Source organism: Anomalospiza imberbis, chromosome 3, assembly GCF_031753505.1.
Source record: "Anomalospiza imberbis isolate Cuckoo-Finch-1a 21T00152 chromosome 3, ASM3175350v1, whole genome shotgun sequence".
Taxonomy (NCBI): Eukaryota; Metazoa; Chordata; class Aves; order Passeriformes; family Viduidae; genus Anomalospiza; species Anomalospiza imberbis.
Window position 1 is genome coordinate 95,142,744 of NC_089683.1, and position 19,392 is coordinate 95,162,135.

Below are 19,392 nucleotides of genomic sequence, written 5' to 3' on the forward strand. Positions count from 1 at the left end.
CTGTGTTTTACTGCTTTTTTCTTGCGAGGTGAAGGAGGAGAAAGAGGAGACAAATTATAATACTTAACTAGCATGCAGCTCTGGAGGACGATGCAGTACTCAATGAATTCCTTCATTCACAGTGAAGGATGTATAAAATATTTACATGGATCTTTCTCAGCCATCAATTTTTTCAACCTTTAATATTATTTCATTTCCATTGTAATTTATCCTTCATTTTTCCTGCCCTTTTCTATTTTTTCCTTAATTTCCTTCTTTAATTCCCTAGTCCTCCTTTATTTATCATAATTCAAGAGGATTAAGAAACTGACCCATTTAGACACACTTTTAAAAGTTTCTCACTTCTTAGGATTTCAGTCCATACTAATGTATTTGATGATAAGTAGAGTAATCTAAATTTACCCAAAAGACTTCCTGGATTTTTTTTTTTATTGGTGGTGGGTTTTTTTTGTTTTTTGGTTTTTTTTTTTTTTGTTTTGTTTTTTTTGTTTTTTTTACAGCTGTCAGCCTCTCCAGTGTTGGCAAAGCTTGAAAATATGGACAAGGCCTCAGTAAAACTTTGGGTGAAGATACTGTCAGGAAAAGTAAACCCAGACTAGCCCAAAGTGATTATTTGTTAAATAAATAGAGTGCTTTATCATCCTGTAGTTGGGTAAGATTAATTTTTTTCTTCCTTATTTTTTAATGGTCATGAGGTTTTGCCAATATAAGCACAAACATAGTATAAAGAATCTTTAGTTCAATAGTTCTGTAGTTTTCAAGGCTGTCTGACTCAAAAGTAAGGGAGCTCATCCTCAACCCTGTGCTTAAATATGATTGGTGTCTAGTGAGATCCAAAATCCTCAATTAGATCTCAATGTCCACTGTAGAGCACATCAGAATAAATTAGTGTCAAAGATGGCAATTGAGACAAAAGTGAGGCAAGAAACCATCCAAGTTAGTCAAGAAGAACTGCTGAAAAAGAAGAGATGCTGAACAAGATGATCACCTGTAGAGGGGATTCACAGTCCTGAAACGCCTCCAGCCAAAAGGAAACTACACCTGCTCTCTATCACAACTACAACTGATCCCACTATTGCTACAGCCCAACAAAGATGAAGCTTTCCTCCTCCTACCACAAAGGGTTAACAGTGAAAATATGCTTAAAACATTTATGATACTTAAGGGGAGAAGAAATATCAGCCAGAACACCTTAAAACTATTTAGACAAGATTAATTATATTCAGCAGGGACTGACGGAGTTTTATTGAGAAAGTTTCAGCAATTTCAGTCTTCAAAAGAGAACAAAGAGTACAAAGCCTCCAGGTGAGAAAAGGAATCCAGGAAGTAGAAATGCGACAGCATGGAATGACATGAGGAACTATGGCCTGTTAGGATCTGTGTATCATGTAGGTCATGAAACAACTTGTAAGCAGATGTTAGGATCTGTGTATCATGCAGGTAATGAAACAATTTGTAAGCAGATATATGAGAGTCATGTCTCAAGTCTTGAACTAAAAAGGCCATCAAGAACCCTCTAAGTAATATAACCATACATATCAGATCATTTCCAAATGTTATATTTTCACTTGCTCAGGTAGGAGTCCAGCTGTGGACCACTTGGAAACTGTTGCTCAAAACACCAGGAGGTACCAAAATCCAAAAGTGTACGATGGGATAAGAAATATTGGCACAGACGTGCCAAGAAGAAACAAAGAAATGTTAATCTAAATTCTTCTGCTGACAAACAGGATATATCCCTAAGAAAATTATAACATGTGCATCTTCTGTACCCACACACAAACACTGGGTTTTGTGAAATCTTACTTGAGTCCGCTAATATTCTCCTAAAGAGACTGGGGAAATAATTATGAAACAGACACAAAACTGGTTAGGAATTAAAAAAGCCACTACTACTAAAAATGTGAACCAGGCCAACAGAGAAGCTGTTCAGCTGAAGCCTTAACACCCCCTTACCAAGGAACCTAGACTAATTCAACAGAAGCAGCTGTCCTATCCTAGATTGTACTGTGCTGGTGCAAAACAGCATCTGCCATATATTTGTACAGAACTTTATCTATGTGATATCTCTAAACTGAATGGAAACATTGTGAGGTTCTACATTTGGGCATTTACAAGGACCTCAAAAAAGAAGCATTCCAAATCCTTCCCAAATTCTCTAGGCTGACTCCTTGGTCATTAGCTCCTCCTGTCTCAGGGGATGAATCTCCCAACTCAGTTACAGTTCCTCCTTGGTGTTTTTGTTGATTTTTGTGTTTTGCTGGGATCTTTTTTAAGTCTTCTTAAATATTTGTTGGATTCAAGACTATACCAGATGTGCTTTTAAATGTCTGAGGCATTGTTTGTAATCAAATCAAAGCTTTGTTTTAAGAACAGATGCTCAGGTGATGATCCTGAAGTAGCTTCTGCAACAACTTAGGGTGAACCAGTTTTAGGGAGATTATCCTGTAGTCAAGTACTCTTTTTACTTTATTTCAAAGAACTACGGAAACCTTACATACTTATCTCCAAATTAAAATTTTAAACCATGCTTTACTGTTCCACATACTAAAAGTTATGTAAGTATGAAATAAAGCAGAAAATATAAAAAAAGTTTTGTACACTGCATTCTATTTAAGCTCTAGATATCTTAAGTAAAGCTACAGATCTTACTTGATTGCTATACATTACTATATGTGTTATTATGGCAACTAATGAGTTACGGATACAACATTGGTATCTACCAGCTCTCACAGCTTCTGCAGATCCTGCTAAAATCCAGGAGTGCCTTCAGTTCCCTCAGCTTTGCAAAAGAGAGAACACGCATCTGGCGTTGTGCGCGCTACATATACAAAGTTCATGGCCAAACCCAGCATTTTTTAAACAGGAAATTCCTAGGGGCCAAATCTAAAAGCTGTTATTTAGCTCTATGTTGTGCCAGGAGTCTTTTCAGTTCCAGCACAGTCCTACAAACCAAAACAAGAGTTGTCTCTCACGAAATTCAGGGTCCAGCTCAATTACTTAAAATTACTTATTTTCCTTAAGTGAAGGCCCCTCCTCAATTTGATCTCTACTGCAAAGACAAAGAGGTTCAGCCATTTGGGACTAACATAGTCAACAAGAATGAAAGGTACTCACAATCTTTGTCTTTCTCTATTTCACCATAAGGTCCCAAGCAATGTGGTATGCCATAGCTTTAAGCACAAAGCAAAGCAGAGCAATGTACCAGGTGTACACACATCAACAACTATATCTTGGGCAAAATCTTTGAACCCTACTATACCACGTAGCAGACAATCAACTTAAACAACTCAAACATACATTGCAAGCAACTCTGGTATTGACCATAGCCCAGTGAGCTGTGTCTTACACCTCCTCTATTATAGTTACCTTTCTTCTATAACAATTGTACAGATTAATCACCAGTCTGGAGGGGTGAGAGTAGTGGCTTTCAAAATAGACTTTGATCTCCTAGCTGACAGATTCTTGAAGCACTCACAGTAATCCATGAGATATTACTGTAGCAACAATGACAGGCTGATAGCAGAACAAAATTTGCACTGAAGAAGCACAAAACATGAATAGTGGTTGTTTGAAAACAAATGTTTGCAAATGTAAACTTCAAAATATAAGGGCACTACAACTCCACATGCTACAACTGCATTAAAATCTAACCTCTTAACTACATAAGACAAATTCTGAATAAATCTTGGAGATTCTTCCTGTTCTCAGAAAAAAAAAGAGATATAAAATGAGAAATATTCGTTGTTTTATTTATTATGCTTAGAAAACAAGAGATACTGCCATTTCTCATGTAAGTACTTACACAGAAGCTCCTAGACAGTAAAATTACAGAGCCAATCTCTCTTCCAATATACATTTTATACAACCCCCTGCAGATACATAGACCTGCGTGGGGTATAGTGTGGCAAAGACATGAGCAGCCACCTTAAATCCAGAATGACCTGTAAACAAAGTAATATTCAAATATTGTTCATAGAGCCTATAAAGAAATTACTAAAAAAATACTATTACTGACTGGAGAATTAGTGATTTTCAGTCCTTCTGCCTTCCAGGGTTGATATTATGTAGAATTTAGAGAGCATTTTTTGTTGTACAAGCATGAGTAGGTTTGTGTTTAGCCAATAATCTCTTAAGGCCTCCAGGAAAGTGTTAGGAAATTGAATACTAGCAGTTGCATTTAAAGCAGCAAACAATATCACTATTCAATTCACACACCTGAAGTGACCCCCAGGTTAAATATGCTCAGAGAACAAGTTATGAGTAACTTAACCTACTACACTTCATGTCATTAGCAAAAAAAATGAGAGTTTCAGTAACAATTACACACAGAGGGAAATTTTGTCACTCTGAGCTTTGAAATAACTCAATGACCACTGGGGTCTGTCACAGCTGCGTGCTACGTGCACATGCTCACACAGCCCTTATCAGCTACTCCTATTTGCAGGTAGCAGGAGGCCAAATTCCCTCAGATGTGAAGACAGCACAGAAGCTGAGCTAGTGGAAAAAAGTTCCTGACATCCACCACTCAGGAAAGAGATAAAAGTAAGAATACCTGTGCAGGTTTTGTTTTTCTGCAGTCCATCTACACTGAATACTGCAAAGGCTTTGCACTCCAGTTTCAGGGTCTTTCTTCTCTGAGTCTTTTCTGCTCCACCCCTCCTTTATTCTGCTCCATTCCCACCACCATTGTGGTTCTGAGTAAAAGGCAAACAATTCCTATTCTTCTTGTTTTCTTGTCCTGAATTCCTCTAGTACAGTATATTCATCTTCTCAGTTCTTGATGGAGCTCTGATTTATTGGAGAAGCAGCTGTTCTTTACTGCATGTATTAAACAGAAAAAAAATAAGGACTCCACTTCTAATCACAAAGTTCAAAGAATCCATTTTTGCCTCTAATCTTCAAATTTTATGCATCAGGCTCCATGATACAAATTTAATTGTACTTCAGTGCAGTTATTTCTCTTACACCTTTCAAAACCGCTTTCAAATATCCCCATACAAATAAATCAATAGTAAAATCAGTTCCCTCTAAAGGATTCATTACAGTAGCTTTGATTAGACTTTAGGCACCAACTTCATTTTAGTGCCCATTTAAATTAGACCACTTTTAATCTTTATACTGAAGATACCTTCCAACTCAGGGGAGTTCAAATAGATGTTGTGTAGCCTCTCATATAGCTATAGTCTAAGAGAGGGTAGCAAAGTTCACTGAATTTCTGACAGGAAAGGCTTCCTGTAGAGGAATAGAACTATACAAAGACCCATAAAACCATCAAATCTAGCTTTTTGCTATCAGGTCCTTTAAACTGTGCTACAATACCACCTTTGCAGTGGAACTCTATGTTTTTCCTTATCTATTATGTTGTAGCTGATGTTTCCATAAAATCATAATGCAATTTATTTGTGGAAGAAGTTTTTTTCAAGTCTAATGAAAGATTTTAATCACAGCTTTAAATGCAGCTTTTGGACTTTTTGGCACATATTAAGGGAGATGTTTGGAAGCTTGAATCAGGATTGTATATTGTTGCCAGTCAGATTAGAAATAGCAAGGACATTTTCGTAACACTTTTGAAGAAAAAATAAGAGCAATCAGATTTAGGAGAATCCAGTATACACATATTGTAGCAAAGTATTTTATTAGTTTGCAGTATCAGATTAGATTGGTAGTTTAATTGCAGAGACACCTAATTCATCTCAGTTTGAATAGAAACAGCCTTCTGCCTATTCAAAGAATTAATAGTCCAGTGAATCTACATAGAAGAAAAAAAAATCCAATAGACTCTGACAATCAAAAGAGATTTGACTTAAAAGCCAGCAGTCTTAGCCCCACACATGTCTACAAGAAAACATGAACCAGATCGCTGAGAATGTAATGCTGCCCAAAGAATGTACCCTGCCTAACCACAGTAAAAAGGGATTTAGTCTCCTGTGCTCTGGAGAAAGACCAGAGAACCCAAAACACACACATCAAATTATGACTTACTGTTGGGAAGTTTTTCTTTCGTGACCCCATAGATGACAAGTGAAATTCCCAAAGCATGGCACTATTAACCAAGCATACTTTTCTCTCTTTTTTTCTTCTTTAATAAGCACCAGCAGGAGACATCTTTGCATTGGACGTGATAGGAAGTTGAGGTTTAAAGTCAGACCACTCGGGACCAGATGTTTCCTAGTGGAAAGCTATGCATAACGATTGAGATTCTCAAAAGGAACCAAATAATCACTGGGTGCCCTTCCATGATAAACTGTAACACTGTAATCATCATTAGTAATGCTACAAATCCAGAGTCCTAATTGTGCAGTCTTGAGTTAAAGGTGTCTTTGTTCCAAGATCCTTAAGTCTGAACTCCACCATTACAAAAGGCCTCATGAAACTCTGAAGAGGGTAATTTCTCAGGTGGAAAGCACCCTGCTGACACATTCCAGTCTGATAAGTAATGGTAACAAGTCATCCTTTCTTCTAAAAATGTTTCTACAAACACAGCCTGCCCCTAAGTTCTTAAATTAATTTTAACCATGGTAAAATATGATTTTAACTGCTATTCTGCTTTGGCGATTCTGTGCTCCCCAAAAAGTAGTGAACGGTGATGAAATTTCTGATTAAGAATTGTTCAGTAAATGACCTAATTTATAACAATATTTATTTCTATTTCTATTCAATATTTATTTCTAGACTGTCAAACCCATCCCCTATTCAAAGAGTGGATATAACACTTTATAAATACAAGTTGAATTCCTACATGAAGTACAAAACTGAAATCAACATTGACCACAGATCTGAGAAACAAAACAGCTGCAGACTGTGGTTATCATCACGTCCTCTGGAGTATTTTTGCAGAAGCTTCTTTGCAACAAACTGGAAAATTTGATTTTTTGTTAATTGTACTTTCAATTTTAGAGAATGTCATGGAGACAAAGTAATTTCTTACTATAATTTAACAACAACAAAACAGCAATTCAAAAACTGGCAGATCCTGCATGTCAAACATTAGTAATTACTTGGAAAATCATAATAGCCAGACATGCAGATCTTCAGCGTTTTTCCTTTGCACAACTTAATTAGTGCAACACACACTTAAATCTGTCCTAAAGCTGACAATGCCTCAAGCATTTCCTTAAGAGAGGGCAGTGCGAGTTCAGCTGTGTCAGGCCTCACCAGCTGCCTGGCACACCAGTCTGGGCACGGAGCAAAATAAAGGAAAAATAAAGTGACCCCCAGCCTTCACCAACAGGGAGTCTAAGCTGCACTTGGGTCAGGATAACCTGGCAGTTTCTGCGGCTGAATGGGGTGGAAAGCAGACAGAAAGGCAGAAAAATAAGCAATCCCAATGAACAGTGCGGCACAACAGCCAGCCAAACGCCTTTTCTCCAGGCAGGATGATACTGTGACTATTCACTGTGCATTAGTGCCAATAAGCCTTAAACTTGCTACCAAAACCACCCTATACCTTTAATGGGAAAAGCAACTCTTTTCTTCCCCCATGTAGCCACACATGCCTCCTAGAGCAAAGAAACATCGAAAGCAGCAGACTAGATGCTCTACAGTGCTTTTTTATATGGAAGGTGGGTCAGAAATCAGAACTGGTTTCATAAGCAGAGAAACAAAAGACATCCCACGTGATAGGCTGGAGTTTGGAACTTTCTAGAAAGATCTGAATAAACTTATATACATAAACTTATATAGTTTATAGACATAACTTATAGACATAAAAATAAATTACACTGCTAAATGCATGTATTGTTCATTAAAACAGTAAGGCATTTAAAATATTTTCTAGCATTTAAGGTCTAAATTAAGACATCTCAAAGGATGGAAAAGAATACATTTTCCCCAGTGGGAAAAAAAAAATGCTTACAACCTTTATGTTCCTATGAAACACAGGAAAATCAACAAACTCACATTTCAGGAAAAAATTAATACTTGAAATTAATTATTTTATATTTCTAGTTCCAATAATCCATTACAATTACAGAGGATTATGGAGCTCTGGATGAAGGTCCTCTGCACAGATCACTGTACAGCAAAAAAAGGTGCTGGTCCTGAAAATGCAAGCTTCCATGAATTTTGTCAAAATTTTCTGATAATCTCACATCTTGCACGCAGAACAATTTGATTGCTTCCATCATAGACACTTCTGAGGTCAGAGCTCCCTCCATTACCTTAGGCTGATGTTGGCCAAACGAGATGAGTCTGTGGCACTAAAGTGGGTGTTTCCATCACCCCTTTCACCTAGGCTTTTCAGAGACAAGCAGCATGAACGTGCCGAACATTCTGCTGTTTGCAGCAATGAAACTGTTCTGCCCTTCTGCTGTACTTTGGCACAAGTTATTCTTCAACTCCTGCATCTGTAACAGGAATTAATTATCTGCAGTTCTGTATTCACTTGATCAGAGGCTTTAGTGCACCCATTCATAGTATTTAAAACACAGAGTCTCAGCTAACAGCTAAGGGCTCTGAAGGACAAGGCGAGAACCAAGTGTTATGTACAGAAAGCCTCGTTTGTCTTCAGCATCTGAACTAATCTGTTACTGGATTTGTTTCACTTTTTTGTTTTCAGTTGCTTTATGTCTTTGGAAAACCAAGGCTCTCCAAGTCATTCAGCAGTGTTACATCAACCAACACATCAGTGCAGTGGATGTCAACATCACCACACTCCTGGAGCACAGCCAGCACTGGACAAAGCATCCAAAAAGTAATGGGGACCACTTTCCTCCTTGGGAAGTTTCATTTTAATACCCTTTTTAAGGATGCTGATAGCTAAGAGATCACCACAGGGAAAGTTCATCATCAAATTCAAGCTTGTAAAACAGACGGATACAAGTCTGGTAGATTAAATAGTGACTCAAACTTGTACAAAATTAAGGAGATAGATTCTATTACATATTTTCATTTTCTCATTATTAATCAAGAGGTCTAGCCAAATTTTCAGCAGGCAGAGAGGGAATAGTTCCAATGTCATCTATTACTTCCCATCTCAGTTTGAAACTGTCTTACTGATTCCACTGAAAGCATATCTATGCAAGATCTGGACCAGCAGAAAATCAGGCTCTGGCATTTTTCTTTGGGACATTTTGGATCTAAAAGTGAACTTTTGAGCTCAGATACGAGAGTTGTTTGTATCTTCACTGGTTTCATTTCTCTTTGGTTACTTTTTAAAGCTATAAGAAAGGATTCTAATAAGTAACATAAGCAAACCAGTCTCAAGACAGACTAATTATATCACTTTTGCCCTTTGCTTATAGCAGTTTTAACTCATCTCTAAATTCCAGTCATCTGTTTCTAATTCAAGTATATTTCAATTTCCTCACTTGATATGAGGATCAGCAGCACTAGTGCTCACCAGAGACCCTCACCAAGGGCAAATAAGAGTCAGAAAAAACCCTGGTGCTCTGCAAAGCAAGTTGGCCTGGCAATTCTCAGCCTGGGCTTTCAGTAACACCACTTAGATCCAGCAGCTTAGTAAGTATAGGGCAAGTAGCCCATATAGGTGCTGTTGCTAGTGAATACAATTTTAGTATTTCAAGCGAGTGTTCAGAACTTCAGAAGAAAGATTTACCAGATTTCCACTCTTTCTTGTGTTAGTATTGGCTAGAGAAATAATTCTAATTGATAGACAGATGCCTTCTCCATCAGCTGTTGTCCTTCTCTGATGAATCTTTACTAGCAGAATATTACACTGAACCATGTAAGGTGTTATACCTAAATGTCTATGTATGAAATCCATCCAGGGAGATGAGCACCAGTGTAGGAGGTTATGGGACTGATGGGGGGAGGATAGATTGGTAGCACAGCTGTGTGACTAGCAATCTATACTGTTGCTCAATAGCTCATATTCCACAAGTCTCTTTTTTGTTTTCTTCAGGATGATAAGAGGAAATGCAAGGACCTCTAAAGGGGTTGTGTGAATTATTTTCTCCTTAGTGGGGGAAAAAAATAAATGTCTGTATTTCTACTGTTTATTTGCAAGATGAAGCTGTTCCTAACAGTATTTCCCATTTCAAGAGTGTGTTACTGTCATGGTTTGACACTGGCGCGATGTCAGCGCCCCCATGAAAATGCACTTTTCTAAATAATTGCTGTGAGATGTGATCAGGAACAGAGCAGAGCAGGCCCAAGCTTAATAACAAAGAAAAGAACTTTATTAAACTACTACTTCTATAAAAACTACAAACACTAAATCCTGGATGAAAACCTTCCAAAACACCCCTCCTCTTCTTACCTAACTTCTAAAAAAACCCAACAGTGAGACACCACCTAGGATCTTGATCAAGTTGCCACCCTTCAAATAATCAAATACTCAGTCCTTCAAGGGAGACAGGAGTCTCTCCTGTGCCACAGATCCCCCAGGAAACACAATTGCCACCCTTGTGTTTCCATGTCACACATGGCAACCACCCGGAGAAAATCTGCCAGTGTGACACTCTCCATGTCACAGTGCTCTCACCACCGTGCATGGACAGACTGCTCATAGGGCTCTTTTAAGTATGCTTTGCCATGGACCAAAAGAGACAACAGTTCAGCTTCTCATCTCGGGACTACAGTCCCCCCCATTTTCCCCTGGGGCTGAGGGTCCAAGAACAGAGGTCTTCATCTCCTCTTCTTCTTCCTCGAAGACAGAGGGCCTCTCCACACCTTCTTCAACTCTCCTCTGTTCTCTTCACTCCTCTGCTGGTAATCACTAAAACAGGTCTCTTGGCTCACCAACGCACCCCCCTAAGTGCAGCTTCTGTCAGGAGAATTTGGTTCAGTCTATGGCTAACAACAAAAGTCCAGCCACAAGCCACTCCATCATCTCTTTCCAACTCAACAATATCCTCTTCCATCATCTCGGATCCCAGACTGTCTCTCTTCTACTTCAAATCAAGGAGGAGTAATATTTTACAAAGCCTTCATTTCTCAGGAAAGGGTTAAAAGTTCAGACTCCCTGGACGGCTGATATCTCTGCCCAGCAGCCGATTCCCAAGGCCAAGGCTGGGCACCTTCCCCCCCCTCCTTCTTCTCCACCGGCAAAGTTGCTGGTGCCGTCCAGACTCTCTGTATCTCCCCTCTGGAGGGGGGAACGACAAAAGCATCTCTACTTCTCTCCACCCTTCCGTCCACAGGAGCTGGCTCGGCTCCAGTCCTTCTACTCCTCAGCTCACCTCGACCAGGCCTCATGGCTTCCCCTCCCCCACCCAGCCCCATGGCTGGGCATGGGAGATCTGCACAGCAGCCTGACCAGAACTAAAGAGAGCGAGCTCTTGGGAGTTCTTGCTTTTAACCCCCTGTGTTCTCAGAGGCGTATCCACACCTTCAGTGGCCACTTTAGGTGCCAATATCCAAACTTGACCACTGATTGGTTTGACCCAACTTCCTGAAAGAATTCACTTCCATGTCAAACCATGACAGTTACTTACAATAGGCTTTTGAATTTTCTTCAAGAATTAGTTCACAAATAGAAAATATGATGCAGGTAAGGAAAAACCAATGTTTCTCAGACTTACTCTACTGACTATAGAGTTGAAAAAAGGATATCCCACGTGTAAGCCTGGGATGGGCTTTCCTGATAGGATATGTGGCTGCAAGAAAAAAAGTACAATGTCCTCATCACAATAGGAAACTTTGAACAATATGGAGAGAATGAAAACTATTAATCTATTCCAAATAATATTCTTTATTGTAGCAATGATGTTATTACTTATTGTTTTGCATTCACATATAAATTAAGAAGAAATTAATGCAGTCCCAACTGCATTGTGCCTTTTCTGAGTTGGGGTCCCCCTAAGACTATTTTCAATTAAATGTTTTAGTCAAAAAAGTTAATAATAGAAACAACATCTGCAGCAAAAGGGGCAGAAAGGCAGACTTTTTGAATACTTTGACAGTTCTGTGATTTCCTGACAACCTGTGTGAACTAGACATAAATTTGTCAATGAAAATTTGAATTCAAAAAAGAAGCCAAGTGAAAAGCCAAGTAAAACATGGCTGCAGATTTCCAACAAGAAAACTTTAATAAAATGAGCCAAGTCCAGCACCCACAGTTATTAGTATCACATACCTTATCTAGACAGTTTCTCAATCACCTGCAAGCAGCTAAATATAGAGCATTATTCTTAACCATACTTCTCACAGAGGTACTAAAGCCCTAAACAGAAATCCTACACAATTTTTTGGTAGATTAGCACAACTTCTATGGCACATACCTAAAATCAACTTCACACAAAATCAGAACCATGTGCAAAACCTGCCAAGCCCTGAATGAAGAGGGATATTCTCAGCTTCTCTGAGTAGTAGCAGATGTGAAGCCCTGGCAGTACAGCCTCCAGTGAAAAGATTAAAAGGGGTCTTAACTCACATTTGCTGGCAGATTGAGGTGAGTAGGTCTGCAGAAACACCTCCAGTTGACTGCTACCTCCCATCTGCCCCCCACTATAACTTCCCTGCTGGCAGCAGGCACAGCTGAGTAGGACACATGCACACTAAATCACTCTGTGCTTCTGGCACAGTTATGTGAAAAGAAATTAGTGGGTACACCATTAGAGTGGCTCGTTGGACACTCTGAATGCAGTTACCAGCATTCAAGTAATCTCCACATTCAGAAAGGGTTGGAAAGCTCCTATGGCTGTCCTGAGCTCCCACTACAGTAAACCTCTACAGAGCAAGGCACACCTTTTCCAAGGGCTGGACAATGCCCATATGCTTGGATTTGTAAGAGTACAGGTAATATTGCCATCTAGTGACTCCTGTCATAGCAATATTGGAAAGATTTTTATTGGGCTATGCAAGTATCCTCAGCAGCTCTAAGGTTCTCACCAATCTGAAGGTCCACAGCATGTAAGTTTGCAACTCATTCATATCATAGCCAGTTATAACAATCAAATCATTTTGGGTCTGTCTTTGACTCTATCTTCTAGAAAAGCAGTTACAGTCCTTCTTCAGCCTGTTCATGATCAAGCTGATGACCCTCAGAAGCCTACAGCTCAACAGATTTATTCCATAAATTTAGTGATTTTCCTGGTACTAGGCTCTTATCTTGCATCACCTACTTGGACTTCAACAAAAAAATGAATGATGGAATTTTTGTTAAATTGCAAGGTGCAAATAAATTGAAAGAGCATTCTTGTAGCACGCAAGCAAAAATATTCTGCAGCTGTGCTACATCTCCAGCACATTAGCCAAACTTTGATAGAGACATGCTGAATCCATTCTTTTCAGAATGACAGAAAAAGCTCTGTCTGTCATCTAACTCATTGCAGATACAGCAAGTCAGGACTGTGACCATCTTAATGCAATTGTGATGGAGCTGTGATCCAGTCTAAAGCATTTAGCAATCAGCAACTTTTTCTATACACTATAAAATACACTTTCTGCTTCCAGGGACTTTACTGCAGATCTGAGGGAGATTCCATGTCAAGATATTTGGCTTGTTTAGTGTGATTTTTCTCCATTCATTCTTTTTAAACTGGAAGAATGGTAGCAGTTTCCCTTCAACAGACCCATACTGGAGGCTTCACAGTGGCAGGGGAGAAGGGGGTGGAGGAGGGGAGAGGACAATATCAGGAAATAATTTAGTGGGCAATCATGACCACCAGATACAGGAACAGGTAAAGTGCTACAAATAGAAGCACGAAGAGTGGCTGTGAAAGAGGTGGTTGGGCTTGATTACAAAGAAGTGAGGGGAGAGCAGAAACAGAAGTGAACAAAGTTTGAGAGAGCTTTAACAAAGAAAAACTAGTAATACAGGGAAGGCATTAAAGAGAAAGAATGCACACTCTTGGACAAGAGGAAAAATGCAGCCCTGAGTAGTCAGGAGATAAGTAAGGCAATAGTCCAATTTAAACTAGGGTCAGACCAGATAAACACCTTTGACACTTATGGAATTTGCTAATGTCCCACTATAATGATGCTGCTTCATTCTCCGTCCCTCACACTGACAGTCAGCATTCACAGGTCAGTTTCATGGATTAGACAATAGTGCATGCACTGCAGACACAGCCTGTGCTAGGTATGACTTTAACATAAACAGTTTGGAACAGCCCCTGTGCTTTGCTTTCATACCATTCTTGCACTTGAATTACTTTAGGAACAGCAGCTGCATAACTCAGAAAATTGAGAAACCCTGACAACGCCTCCATTGCAGTTGGACTAGCTAAAACAACTCAGTGCCTGGGGAAGTTAGTCTGGCCTTTTGTGTCACCCCATGTTGCCACTGGCCTCCAGCTACATTAGCTTTTCTCATGCATTCCAAGATTTACTCTGTTATGCTCTGTGAAGTTTGTTCCACAGTGTGTGAGTATACCAGTGCTCTTGCTCATGTGCATGGAAAGGTCAGAACTCACAGATGTTTTGTTAAAAACATAGAACCCATGACTCGCATGAGATCTGTGTCTTATTCAGAGAGAAGGATATATATCCTGCATATGGAAAGCATCACATTTAACTCATTTAAAACATGAATCACATTTCTCATTCTTGCACAGCTCATCCCAGCTATATAATGGCTGCTATCACACTGTTAACATCCAGCTTTAAATTTTTTTTTTAAAAAGAGCTTATCACTACGAAGTACAATTCCCTATAGATGAAACTTTGAAGGCATGACCAATGAAGAATGTACCATTTCAGAACAGAAAAAGACTGAACAATGCAGAACACTCATCCAACACTTGTATCATACATATATAGCAGCGTGCCTAGATCTCATTTATGGGCTGCCACCCATATTGATGTTTATATAGTTCAGATTCAAACAAAGAATTGCTGCCTCAGAAAACTTACAGCTTAATTCTCCTACCAATCCTTAGGTCAACTCAGCCATAGCAAGTAACAATGACACATTCTGAAAGCAGAAATGGACTTTTTTCAAGATAGGAGAATATTTTAAAATGCACTGAACCCAGCCTTAGGGAGAGTTAGGAATGCCTTTATAAATGCTCTAACTTAGCTGGAAGTTTTGTAGCAGTTTTTCATTCCCTACCCTTTCCAGCTACACCTTAGGAGCACAGAGTCATCACATCCTCTTGCATCTTAGGTATACTGTCAGTACAAAGGGAATGCTTACATATCTGATTATGCCATCTTTTGCAGTGTTTTTTTTTTTTTGTAAAGTACTAGTAGCACAAAAGGTCTGTCACACGCAAAGCTTTAGGCTTACTTGTAAGTGAAAATTTTCTTATTTGGAATTTGAATTTTAGACCTTGTTTCAACAATGAAGCCTGAAGCCCTATAAAAATAGTGTAATTTTAGCTCCTTTTTTTGTTGAACATACAGAGCATAGTCTGCACTAAGAAATATACAAATTCCTTACATGGAATTAATAATCACATTTGTTGCCCAAAAATCCACCTATTCTGAGGAAGTCTGACATATTCACTTTTTGCAAGAGTGGTTTCCTATCCATGGATTGCCCACACTGACATCTAAATAGGCAACACAGAAACAACAGTCTAGGACAACAACAGTTTGCAGAAACAACACACAGCACAACAGCTCTTAGTAACATTTTGGTTTGGGTTTTCTTCTCCGTCCTTGGTGAGGATTTAGATGGAATAGCACAAGCTATATGGAGACATGTGGAAACAGCCTTGAAAGAGAAAAGCAAACTGGACAAAGATGAAGATAAAATCTTGGGGACAAACCACAACTGATAGAAAAGTAAAGGAAGGAGAAAATGAAATAAAGCAACTCAAATAGATCAGATAAGATTCAGTCAGGTCCACACAAAAGCCTGCAGCAGTTTACTTGCTTTAAAACAACAAAAAAATGTGTTTGGGCTTGCCCCACAGGGCCTGGCAAAGTGTCCTTATAGGCACGCAATGCCACTTCCTGAGCCACTGAGGGTGTGACCCAGACCACCTTTCCTGCTAGCCCACCTAAGTACTGGGACCTCACTGGGCACATCACAGGGAGTAGTTAATTTGCAACTGCAGTTTCTTCCTTCTACAACCACACAGCATAGACAGATGGTCTAAGAGCCCATAGACTCAGCAAAAGGCTATGAACCTGAGCTGTAGGAAATACGGCAGCAGAAAAACAAGGGAAATGTGGGGTTGGAGGCTAACTTTTTCCATCCAATACCAGCAAAAAGCGTACAGGGTGACACACAACATCTCCAGCATGTGTGAAGCTTACCCTTCCAGGTGCCCTCTCCATGCACCAGGTCTGCTGTTATCCTTGCAGTCACACTGGGACTTGATTTCACAGGGGAAGAGACGTTGGGTGTGAGCACAGGGCACCACTGAAGTAGAGTACACAGGAGAGGTGAAAAGTCATTCAGGTAAGCTTAAACATGGACAGTGGAGGACAAGGAAGAATGAAGACAGGGCAGTCTTAAAGATAGCCACTGAGAGATGGTCAGAAGCAGATGCTACAAGACTTTAAATGCCATTTCTGTCTGAAAGCTATGAAGAGCTGGTATTTCCTTTAATATGAGGGAGAGGGGTACAGCCATATCTGCAAGAAATCAGGCTACAAAATTTGTTCTCTGTATATAATTAACCTAAGTTTAGTTAAACGTCAGGTGTCTTGAAAGAGGGATCTCTAAGACTGCTATAGAAACTCTAGAATTTCCCTCTTGATTATGAGGGAACTCTGATGAGGTATTTGGGTTTCTGAGTAGATGTAGTAGACATGCAAACTAGCAGTCACACATCAGAATGACTAGGTAAGAAACTTCAGCTTCCAAATATACTTGTAAAGGTTAAAATTAATTAGGATACAGAAATAAACAATATTTCACTGGAAATAGGAAAAAAATGGTCCCAACACTGCAGAAAAATAGCAAGGCCTCCAGTAGAACAAATCCAAGTTTAAAATGCAGTCCTGTAAACAAGTCTGCAGAGTTTATGCAGGGGGGGAAGGGCTTTTGCTAGGAGCAACACATCACTCTAAAGAGCAGAAAAAAAAACATGTACTGGTAATAGGAAAAGTTATTTTCTTCTTAGATCTGTGACTCTACAGGATAGTCTAAAATAAGCATGCTGAAACACCGCTAAACAAGCGCAGCAAAACCTCTAAAAATTCATGCCTAAGTGATGACATTTTTACGTTTTCCACTTATGCATGTGAGTGCAAAAGAAAGGATTTTCACTAAAGCAAGAAAAATATGGCTTTTTTTCCCCCACCCCTTCTGCTCAGTGACCAAGATAAGAGGTCAGGAAATACAGATGCCCAAGCATGTGTCTTGCAGGGACCCACACACCAGACCCATCACCCTAATCAACACACTTACTGTTTAAGCCTTTTTTTTTTTTGTCTTCCCTCTTTGCAGTTCCTGTAAGTTTGATAAGTTTTGTTTGTGGTTTGTTGAGGTTTGGGGTTTTTTTTTTTGAAAGAAAAGCTCAAGAAAGCTGTGTATGTTTTATAGTCAATACATCCATAAACCAAACACACCAAATGCTAGAACAGTTTGCTAAGAGTCATCCAGGCGAGCCCTAATTAAAAAGAAAAGAAACCCTTGCAAACAGCATGTCTTCAAGAGGTGAAAGGTCCTCATGCTGCTTGGTGAGGAAACACCAGGGCCACCTTTAAACTTTAGAGTTTTATTAGTGCCTTTGTCAGCAGCATGTATCTGTGTGTTGTGTTTTAATCGAGGCTCTGAATTTGTCTGTGACAGACTCAAAACAGGAAATTAACACCCTGCGGTGTAGCGGCAAAGCCTCAGAGGAAGCAGCAGTGGGGTACATGAGGCCGAGGATGAACAAAGACCCATAAACATAACGTCACCCATAAAAGTCACACTTGAAGGCACAGGAAGGATACTAAACAACACTTGGCTGCATTACACACTTGCAGTGAAAAGAAAGCCTTGGGTTGAGAGGCAGAACATTTGCAATGCGCTTATTTTTCGAAATATTTGCTGCGGCTTTTATTTTGAGCAAGGCAGTTCAAAGTTAGGCATAGGAAATACCCAAGCAGTTCACAAACGTTACATTTCCACTCGACACGTGGCTCAGGGCTAAGATATTGCTTTTTATCTATCTCCCTGTTTATTTGGGTTGTTTCCTCTTCGTAAGGGGTTCAACTTTTCTGCAGGCTGCAGGATGGATTTCCACTGTTACCATGGCATTGCTGACCTTTACCATGGGGCTGTTAACATGACCTTTGCTTCTTTCCATTCCTACAAGGATGTTTCAGGGTAAATAATGTGGAAGCCAAACAGCACCGGGAGATTCCTCCTCTGGGAGTTGGGAATGCAGCTAGCTCAGCTAGGAGAGGAACAGGGCAAGAGCTGCAAGCTGATAGCTGAGAGCTAATAGCAACATAAAACTGTCTCAAACAGAACTCTTCTGCCTCTGAGAGATGCCTGGCAACCACTTTTACAATATTTAACACTACCTGTGAACCGCCCTATCTTGAAAGCAGAAGGTAGGGCAGACCATACACAGTTGCAGGAGCCCAAAGGTAGACTCTGCAGGGCAGAGCCATCATGTTGAGTGGGGTAACAGAGCTTTAGGATGAAGAAATATTGGTAATATTGCTTAAGATGGCTATTGTAACTCCTAGGATTTTTAAAGCCTGAAAGGCTGCCACAAACAGAGGGGAAGTTCACTTTTTAAGAAAAACATGCATTTTACAGAATTTCAATTAAAACAACACCATAAACTACCTAATTCACTATTAAAAAAAAAAAAAAAAAAAAAAAAGAGGAAAACCCTCTGTTGTAGCCTTTATCTAATATATTCTTTGCCTCAAGCAACTCTTAATATAGTTATATAAATTCTATTAACTTAAATGAAAGGAAAATCCAAACTTTCATGGGGCAGTAGAAATTGCTGCTGCAAATTAGACCAGTCTGCAGCCACTGTACTGAGGGGAACTTTAAACAATTTCTGCCAGACTCGTCAGGCATGAAGTAATATTTTGAACATTGTAACAGTGGCTAGAAGCTTCAGGAAAAGGTGTGCATTATTGGGAAAAGGTTTTGTTCACAGTGGGAGTTTCCTCTAATCCTGCACAGATTTAGAATTAATTTTTCAGGAGAGACCAAATAATACCCTAAATTCCACTAAAATTCGATAGGATTTATGTGCCTAACATCCTAAGTCCTAAGCTTTTATGTTGGGCTTATGCAGTAGAGCATGAGAGCAAGATATTTCATATATAACTCCAACAGTCCAGATTATAGTCAAGTAATCCAAAACACCTGTGGATCACCGCAGTCAAAAATTTGTAGAGCGAGGGTTTTTTTTTCCCCCTTTTCTGATTTTTAAAGCAGTATTTCCAGTACCTTTAGGATCAGAGCAAACTCCAAAAAGCACAACTCGTGAGTGAGTGTCAGAGCAGCCCCAGTGCCGTCCTGGTGCTCAGGCTGGGGGCTGGTCCCACAGGCACCCCATGAGCAGCTGCAGCGCTGTGCTCATGCAGAAAGCCAGCTGTGCAGAGACAGCACCAGCTGCAGAACTCCCTGTG